The following is a 10,095-nucleotide window of genomic DNA, read 5'->3' as shown; positions in this document are numbered from 1 at the left end:
TCAAAACAGCTAGGAGCTGGTGATCTCGGGAAGGGCAGCTGCCCCGCAGCGCTGATGGGGGTGAGCGAGACAGCCGGCATGGCATACTGTCTAAGTTCCCACAGCTGTACTGTTTGCATTGCTGACCTGGTTCAAAAAGCATGGCAGAGACACCATTCCACAGAAGGGAAAATCAATAAGTAATTTCTTTCCCCCGTGTAGCTCCCTGGGTAACAAGGACAGCACCCACCCACCCATGACCGTGAGGTAGTGTGCCCGGAGTGAAGGCGTGACTCTAAACGAAGGGAAAGACGAACGGGAAAGGCAGAGGAGGCCGGAGCAGACAGACGGTCCTCCTCAGGGAGCTAGTTTTCACGGGCATTTAATTTTAGTTCCCCCAGGCAATTCTGCATCAGGGCTCGCTGTTGGCAGAGCTATAAGATCGACGACATGGAATATTTTCGAGGGTAAAGGGTGCGTCCCGAATCTCGAATCTGAATCTAGCCCGTGGCCGCCTCATCTTTCCCAGTTTGGAGAGTACTCTACACAGATGGCAAGCGAGTGACGAAATGCGAATGTACAGGGAAGAGAATTCCTCCTGTGCTTTCGAAACGGGGCTGGCCGCACCTGTAATCTGTCTTGTCTTTTCCCGCCCCCAGAGAATTGCCACTGAAATGGAGCTGATTCAGCTGAGTTTGAAGAAACAATAGCAACCTCAAGTTAAAGGAGCTGATCCATTGGTGGCTGATCCATTCTTACTTCTTTGCTGCTTTCCAAAATAAGTACTATAGACAAAGTTCTTCATTCTGTTCTTTAAGTCAGTGGAAAAGTATTTAGTCCTCAAACACTTTTTAATATTTTCCCTAAGGGGTCAGTCCCAATAAAGGAACCTAAGAGCCTCAAACATTTTGACACTAGTAAATATACTTTTTCCAGGCAAGCTAGCAAACTCATGTTTTTTTTTTCTGACTTGTCTTTCCCAGTGGGTGATGAAATGCAGATGTAACGATATTTCGAATTATATCAAGATGATGAAGCAACAGAAAAGTTTTAGAAGCAACCCTTGATCTGTTAATGGAATTAATGGTCCCATTATGTCATCTAACAAGTTTTATTTTCCTCTGTGTGCTGAGAAGCATGAAATTATCATGTAAATACTGTCATATCTGTGCAAACAATTTACAAGGTGATCCGAGAATTCAAATTTAAGCTGTCATTTCTCTTAGTGTGTTAACTGTTGTCTTCCCTGAAGTTTTTTCCCGCTGCACGTGAGAATTGTATGCTGATTCTCTGTGGGCCCTCATCCCTCTGTGTCAGGAATCTGTGTGTTTTGAAGGATTTGGAGACCATGTCCATCACCAGCATTTGGAATTAAGATTCTATGAGTAGTGACAGTCAGTGATAGGCTTGTCTGAATTTCTTTAGCATTCCTAGCTGGCTTCATTACCCTTCTAAAGGTAATCAAATTTCTCTTTTTGTTTGCCGCGTTTGTTTTTTATGTCTTAATGCTTGTGTGTTGAAGGTCCCTGTGGCCTCTAGCTTCAGGATTAATCTCTGTGGACCCGCATTAGATAGCTCTGCAGGCAGGGCCTGGCAGAGGTGGGAAGGAAGTAATCACAATGGAATCGTGACCATTCTGATCCTCACAGCAGCCCCCTAATTCAGGTGCTCACATCCAAATCCTGCATGAAGGGAATGAAATGCAGTTTCTGGCATTACGTGTTTTAGTGTAGACATTTGTTACTACCACACACACACACACACACACACACACACACACACACGCACGCACACACACCTCACTTCACAAACTCAAACTATTCCAAAGAGGATGAGGTAGAACATTCCAAACCCTTTAGATGGGGCAAGCACACGGTTCTCCTCATTTCATGAATGCAGCTTCACCGGCCGGCTGGTTATTTCCCGGGTACCTTTTGTTCTGCATTCGAATTGTCTTAAATAAGCGCACTGTCTATGGTTTTGACAGCGGCATCGTTGGTCTTGCTGTGATGCTGTTCCTTGAGTGCCAAACTAATTGCAAATCAAGTTTTAGCATCTCAAGGAAGTGGGAGCTGGGAAATACTTCCTCCTGTCACGTGGGTTTGGGCAGAACAACAAGATAATTTCTAGTCCTTGCCTCCACGCTGCAGTATTAAAGAGGCTTTCGTTTGGTAGAGGCTTTTTAGAGTATGGATGGTGTGTGTGTGTGTGTGTGTGTGTGTGTGTGGTGGGGGGGAGGTGCAAAAGGCTCAGATACAAAGGCTGACCACTGAAGGAAGTTACTCAGGTTTGGAACTGAGGTCTAATGAAGATATGATTGGGATTCCATTTTTATAAATGTTGGGCAACTGCATGTTTGCTTACTATCTTTCGACATGCTTCAAAACTCATAGACATGATCATGTTGCTGGCTTGGCTGTTCAAGGGTAGCAGTCTCTAGGTAGCCATGGTGATCAATTGGACAAAAATGACCTGTGTTCAACACGTATTTTCCATTGTGGGTAATGAGACTCGTTAATAGAATTAACAGGTGACCAACTTCATACCTTTTGCTCAGGCTGATGTGCACAGAGCACCGGTCAGGGCGTCCCCTGAGGGCTAGTTGGCAGTGACTTCTCACCGAGGTGTTCACCGCTTGCACGAGCCCTGCTGGAGGAACCCGCATGCAGCCCAGGGGACTTTGACTGAGGACGCACTAGGGAACGGTACCATAGCCTAAGATAAAAACAGGCCCCTCAGAGTCACCTACGTCATTGCTGGACCCCGATGGCTCAGGAGCGGACCCAGCCGCCCACGCACCACGGAGGGAGTGTCACAAAGACCAGCATAAGGAGTGCGTTTGTTTTCGTGACAGGAGGCCAGGAATTCGAAAAGCTACACCGTAGCACAGTTGCCTTCACCTCTGAGTGATTTACAAATACGCTCTGGGAAAGAGCCTACGAAAAACTACAGTGGCACACTTCCTCCACAGCTGGGGACGTGCCCGATCCCTGAGGACCGGGCAGTGTGGCTCCCTGCCCTCAGGGAATGTCCCCTTTGGAAGTGTCTCACCCGTGGCGAGATCAGAGAGAGGTTAATGCACGTCCCCTCCCCCTTAAGCGCTCCCGGCTCACTCACCCACGACACTGCCAGCCCTGTCTCAGGAGCAGTCTGTGAGTTGTAGGGACCTGAGGTCATTGTTTTTCGGGAACCCATTAGTGTAAAAAAAAAAGTGACATCACAGACCCTTCAGTAAGGCCTTTTGGAAACAGAACATGTCCATTTAGATACAGTTCATGCCATTTTATCTGAGTGATGTTGATTGAGTGTCTGTTGCATGCAAGACTCTGCCCTGGGTGCTAAGGACAGAGCTGCAAACTAGCCAGAGCCAGGTGTTAGCCTCGCTCAGCTAACATGCTGGAGGGGACAGAGACCAAACGTGAGGAACGGCCCTTAAAAACACCAGGAAGGAAACTGCAGGACGAACAGGGGCTGAGAGTGTGTGTGTCGGGGGGGGTGCTGTGGGTGGGGGCCGAGGCCGGGGTCCCTGGGAAGGAGCTGTGTGAGGGGGGCCTGACACTCCTGAGCGGGAAGCAGGACAGCACTTGGGGAGGCGCCCCCAGGCCCCGGGGCGGCTCGTGAGCAAATACGCCTTCTCAGGTCACCATCTGCGGAAAATAGGGCTGCCACGCCTTCCTCCTTCGCTCAAGGGCTGCTTTGAAAAAACGCCCCAAAACTCGGGAATTTGACTTCGGTGCTCCTTGCTCTGCTTGTACTGAGTTGGAAACGTCTTGAGGGAAATTTTGTCTTAGTTTCTTTTAAAATTAAAGAAAAAAAAAATCTGTCACATGGATACTGGTTTCTAGTCTCAGATGTGACCTGAACTGGCAGGGTGGCCTGCGACAAGGCTGGCACCTGCCTGGGTCATTCTTCTCTATAGATGGGGGAGTGGGGTGACAGGGGCTATGTTCCCAACAGTTGTGTGCATCGCGGCACCTGGGTTCACGTGCCTCTGCTCACGTGAGTACGGGTCTGCCCAGGTAGGCCTTGTGCGGTCCAGGTGAGCCTGTGTGCGTCTCCCCACGTGTCTGCCGTGTCTCCCACATGAGCACGTGTCTATCCACGTGAGCCTGTGCGCATCTCCCCGTGTAAGTATGGGGAGCCTCTGGGCCTCTCCACGTGAGTCTGAGTGCATCCGCCCACGTGCGCATCGTGCAATCCAGGTGAGTCTGCGTGCATCTCTCCGCGTGAGTCTGCGTGGTCTCCCCACGTGAGCACGTGTCTGTCCACGTGAGCCTGCGTGCCTCTCCCCACGCGAGTGTGTGCGTCTCTCCGCATGAAGCTCTGTGCGGCTTCCCACCCGAGTCTGTGTGCTCTCTTCGTGTGGGCCGGGTGCAGTGTTCCTTGCGAGGCTCAGTGGGCGTCCGTCCATGCCAGCCAGGTGTTGTTTTCCACCTGAGCCTGCGTCTGCTCTCGCGCTGCCCGCCTGGGTGCACTTTCTCCAGGTAAGCTAACGCGTGTTCTCCGTGTCTAACCTCGTGGGCGCTATTCAGTGTTTCCTTCTGCGCCCCTCTCTTTTCTCTCTATACAAGCCCACGTGCGCCCTTGAGAGCCTGGGCGCTTTCCTCCTGCAGGCCTGTGCAGCCTGACCTTGCAGACCTTGGAGGTCTGTAACCATGACTGCTGGGGACCCAAGGCCTGCAGGGAGCCGGGGGTGTGCTGTACTTCTAACCACTAAGTCACGGTCACGGTCACTTCTAACACGGTCCCGGGGGGTTTCATCCAGGTAGGAGGGCCCAGGCCCTGGCGAGCGGGATTCATCCATGGGCAGTGCCGTCCTGAGCCCTGTGGGGGCCCTCAGTCGTCTGTGGCGGCAGATAAGTCTTTACTGGCTCCCGTCGGAAGCAGTGGTGTTGGTGCTTGTTCAGGTCCTGCCTGGCTCAGCAAGGTCACGTAACATTGAACTGGAGGGGACGGCACCCACTTTGAGAGGAAGGTTGTTCCTGCGATCCATCTTGGTACCCCTGGCCCGCAGTGGCCACTCACCGAATCTCACCCATGAGAATTGCCCTGGGCTTGCTGCATGAGCTCTGAACTTTAGTTAGTGGTATCCGGCCAATGCAGGAGGTTCTAAGATACGTCCCCCAAGCTCTCTACCCGTTCGTAGTGAAAGCAAGTCTCAGACCGAGTCCGCCGACCACAGAAAGCAGCCGAGAGCAGTTCGAATGGTGTAAGTGTGATGACGTCTCAGCTCTCTGTCCCTGTGGCTGATGCCTGTGCACCTTGCAGGGAAGGCTCGGTGACACGTGTGACAGTCTTCTTGTGATAGCGCTGCCATGCTACCAGGCTTCGGGCACTCAGGATCCTCTGACTCAGCAGCTGCACGTAGGATTCTCTAGGGTTAAGCCCGGGTGCTGTCCCAACAGGTGGGGCTTGGTTAGATTCCCTCTTTAAACGCAAAAGCATTTTACAGATGTCAGGGAAGCAAGATGAGGAATCTGTCTCCCTTCACACAGGTGCAAATATTAATGCTTTAGTGGCTTAAAAGGAGTCCCATTTCCTCACTGATGACATTTTCAAAGGAGGTGACCTAAGCTGCAAGAACTTAGTGCTTCCCCCCCCCCCCCCCCCCGCCCCCTCCCCTTCCCTGTGAGTTCTCTAAAGTTATTTTCCTAGAGCTTGGAACGCGTTGTGGCTGACGTTATTCATCAGAAGCTGACTGGGTGGGGTTATCATGGGCAGGAGGTTCGAGAAGAACATGGAAGAGCAGAAACGGTCGTGGGGAGAGTGAGGGGTGCCGAGCGCTGGTTAGGGCGCTGGTTAGCGCGCCGGGCAGCGTTGGAGGCACCGTCGGGCTGGTGGTCGTGACCTTGACGGTGACGCCCATCTCCGTCTTCCTCAGAGCAGCTCACCTGTGAAAGACGGCGGGTGTGCGGAGCTGACAGGTGGAAGAGGGGGCACAGCCACGTGGGGAGCCACGCGGCTGCCCGGGGGTGGGGGCGGGGGGAGGCGGCCGCAAGGGTCTGAGAATTCCCGGGAGAGCACGCCACCCCCGCGGCCCCTGCGGCTCGGTCCGCCTGGCGGGCAGTCCAGGGAGGCCCCTCGCTTACTCTTCATGACTCATTCCCCAGAGGCGGTTCCTGTGCCGGGCCCTGGCCGGACCCCAGGGAGGCACCGCGCGCGCCGGTTCAGCTCCTGGTCTTCATTGGGTGGAGCCAGCGCCCAGTGGGAACTTGGGCAGCCGCTGGCTCCCCTGGAAGGAGGGCGGCTCTGCAGTCGCCTGGGTTTTAACCCATTTTGGACTTCAGACCTATACAAAAAAGCACGTCTGTGTTGTTGTGAGCCACTGTCTTAGTGGCAGCAGCGGGGAGGAGCACAGGCCTTGACACGGGAATTGAAGAGCCTGAGGGGTGTGTGTGTGGGGGGGGGGGGGGGGGGGGCAGCGGGGAGGAGCACAGGCCTTGACACGGGAATTGAAGAGCCTGAGGGGGTGTGTGTGTGTGTGGCGGGGACGCCCAGGCTCAGGGGAGGAACAGGAGAGCAGAAGGGAGTCTGTGGGTCCTGGCAGTGAGGAGCCACAACTATTTCCCGCCAGGGCCCATGGAGGGGAGCAGCTGCAGGGTGGGGGTATGAGCGCTTGGGACTCTGGGCTCCCCTGGCTCACACGCCAGAGGCCTGAGCCTGGAAGGGCGTCTCGGTGGCACCTTGTACTTGGCAAGCCCTGCACTGTGCCCCGGGCCCCCTCTGCAGCTGCCATCTGCGGTGTCTCCTCGTCTAGTGCCACAGAACGGAGATCCGGGGACGATTCTCCCCCTGCAGCCCCTCCCCACGTCCCACGCCTCATCCGCCCACCGTAATCATCTGTCGCTGACCTTTCCGTCTGATTTCACCTACTATTGTCCTGGACACGTCTGTTCATCACAAAAGGCCGGAATGATTTTCGCATCAAGGCCTTTGGCTTCCCGTTCTGGGGGATTCTCCTCGCTCACTGCTGCTCGTTTCTCGGGTCTCGGCTCAGTGTCCCCTGCAGGGGGACCTTTCCTGACCCCGGCCCCCCACAAGCCACTGGTCTCTATCACATCCTCTTGTTTTTATTCATATTTTAAAAAATTTTTTCGAGGGTGACGTTGGTTAATAAAACGATACCGGTTTCAAGTGTACAATTCAATAACACCCCATCTGTATATCGCATCGTGTGTTCACCAGTTTTAGCCCGTCTTGAAATCATCTTGAGTTTTGTGTTTACTGTCATTCTTTCTTGAGAGCAGAAAAGACCGTGACCGTTATTGTTCATTGCTGAGTCCTGTGTGTCTGGAGTGGCATCCACGGTGTGCTGGACGCTTTGTCGTCTAAGTGTCTCCAGAATCTTTGGGATAGTCCATCGCCAGCCCCGTGACCCTGTCTCTCGATTGGACTGACATTGGGAGGCGCTTCACGAAGAAACAAACTTTGAGTTGTTTGGGCTCGGATCTGCTGGAGCAGTTATTTTCAAGCTGGCCTGTGAGGAGCAGGCCACGTCCTGGATAGCCTGATGCTTTCCACATGCTGGGAGAACCCACGTGACTCAGTGCGGGGCGGCGAATCCAGGGCTGAGGAATTTTGTACATAAATGAATTCCATGTCCTGTGATAAACATGCTCTATAGATTTAATGAATGATGCACTATTTTGCATGCTTTGAGCTCTTCACGTGCTTTCCAACACAAGGTTGCATTCCTGGGAAATTAAGAAATACTTAGTTTGGGATTGAATTATTTTGGGAAGCTTCTCCATAACAGATCTTATGTAGATTCAAATTTAAATATTTTCCCTGCACCTTAACACAGTCCCTTCACTGTGCTCCGGTGGGGGTGGAACGCTAGTGTCCCCTGTCAACTGCTACGGCTTCTACTGTAATTACCGTTGCTTAATTACTAGCGCAATTACTACTATTACAATTACTATTACCACTTTATAGTTACAATTACTGTTGCTGCTGTAATTACTGCAATTGCAATTCTTTTACAATTACTCCAGCGATGACCCGCTCCACAATGACTACTGCTACAACTACTGCTACAGTTACTACACTTACTACCGTTACCGTTACCACGCTGCTACAGCTATTGCTGCTGTACTTATTAGTGCTATAGCTGCTACCGTAATTGCTACTTTACTGCAATTATTGTCATGGTGGTAACTACAGTTACTAAGACTATTCGTTTATTTACTATTCAAATAAGAAAGATGTATAGTGTATTGGTCATCAGATACATGATTCTCTCAAAATGAATAACCTATTGATAGCATTTCTGTGCCTTTGTCACTCTGTTCTCTCATCCTGTAAACTTTTGACTGGAGATGGATGTCACTGGTGGGGGATGAAAGGTCGATATGTTAGAGGTCTGGAAGCTTTTTCAGTTGTTTCTAGGTGTTATAATATTGGACGTTGGCTCACGTCATTTTCTAACAAAGCCTCGAAATGCTGCCTTGTGGTGGGACGCGTGTTAACGTGGCGATATCTTATTGGTACGAAGATACTGTACAGTTTTGTCTAACTGAAGGTGTATTGCTGTTTGCTGTGAAGTGACTAGACTCTAAGGCTCGTCTCTCTCAGTAGGAAACTAGCTCCACAGCCTCTGGCGAGGGATGCAAGGGAAGGGACTCTAGATAGCAACAGTGCTCTGGAAGCCGTTACATCGAATCTCTTACGGAGCCAGCCTTTGCAAGTGAGCAGAGTTAGGTTTCTCTTCATCTTGTGTAGAATGGCCACAGACAAAGGGGCCTCACCAGGCCCCTCGCGAGCTTTGTGAATTTCTTCCTGCACTTCTCCTGGCCTGAGGCATGGCCTGAGTGGCCATCTGCTCGGACATCAGTCAGGGGCACGGTCGTTACTTCATTCTTGTACTTTTCCCTCCCCACTTTGGGGAGCAGGTGTGGGGAACAGGTGAGATGCACCCTTGATACATAAGCTCATCATTTGAGAGCAAGAGACCCAGTGGACACAGGCTGGAGAGGCGCTGGAAGGGGCCCCTCTAACATGGGACACATGAGGTGACCAGGAGTTGGAGCTGGACTTGTTAGCTGACTTCATTTTTGCCCTTGGCTGCACTTCACAGCAGAAATGCCAGTGCCTGGGCCCTACCAAGGTAAATAAGATTGTAATCTCCTGGAGGTGAGGCCTACACATCAGCCTTGAACAATTTCAGGTGCAGAGTCAGGGCTGGTGGCCGCTAAGGTGCTGAAAACCACACATCCTTAAAGAAACAGTTTTGTTTGGATTCCTTTGTTTATTAAAGGACTAAGGTAAGCAGATTGCATGATGTCCAGTGTGAAGGAGAGATCGGGCGTGGAGAAGACACATCTTTGTCATGGGGTGAGTGAGGGTCACGGGGAGCAGTGGTGTCCATTTTGGCGTGCAGGGCAGTTAGCAAAGTCAGTGCAGTGGGCGATGCTGTCAGGTAGGGACATAGTTCCAGGCAGGACTGTTTCCACTGGGAGGCTAGGCGTGGACTCCGGATTGGCCGGGTTCGGGAAGGGGCATCATGGTAGGGGTGAGAGGCATGCAGGACAGGTGACCTCCCACTTCCCATGCAACGTGGCGCTGTCGCCGCTAAGCGGGTGGAATCGTAGCTCCCTTACGTTCTTCTGCAGGCCATGCTCAGGTGACCGGGGCGGGGTGGGGACCAGGAGTCAGCAGCCCCCGGATCTCGGGCCTCATCTAATGGGAGGCAAGACGGGGTTCTGAATGCCCTGGGGAGGCAGGGCTCCTCCTCGGAGTTTTCCACACTCTGCCCTTTTGGGGTGGACGTGGTCTGGGGGCAGCGACTCCTGGGGGAGATCCTGCTCTGGGGAGGCCGAGAAGGGCACCGGGGCGCTGAGCACCCCCGCCCCCCGCACCTCCTCAGATGCACTGTGGCTGCTGTCACTCACGTCCTGCCACGGGCTTTAATAACTTAAGCCACCATCATGTCAGTCTCCTGTCTCCTAATCAGATTTCAACCTATCGCGACTCAAGACCGTAAAACCCCGTAATGTGAAAGCGAGGGTGCTGACGTCTGGGCTGATGCAAACGGGCTCCTGAGAGTCCACTCTGCTCAAGGGAGCTGGTCTTCTGCAAGCACAATCCTCCAGCTGTTCTAGAAGCCACTCGTTAAGT

The sequence above is a fragment of the Pteropus vampyrus genome, unplaced genomic scaffold (assembly GCF_000151845.1).
Source record: "Pteropus vampyrus isolate Shadow unplaced genomic scaffold, Pvam_2.0 Scaffold190, whole genome shotgun sequence".
NCBI lineage: Eukaryota > Metazoa > Chordata > Mammalia > Chiroptera > Pteropodidae > Pteropus > Pteropus vampyrus.
Note: the sequence above shows the minus strand (reverse complement) of the source record.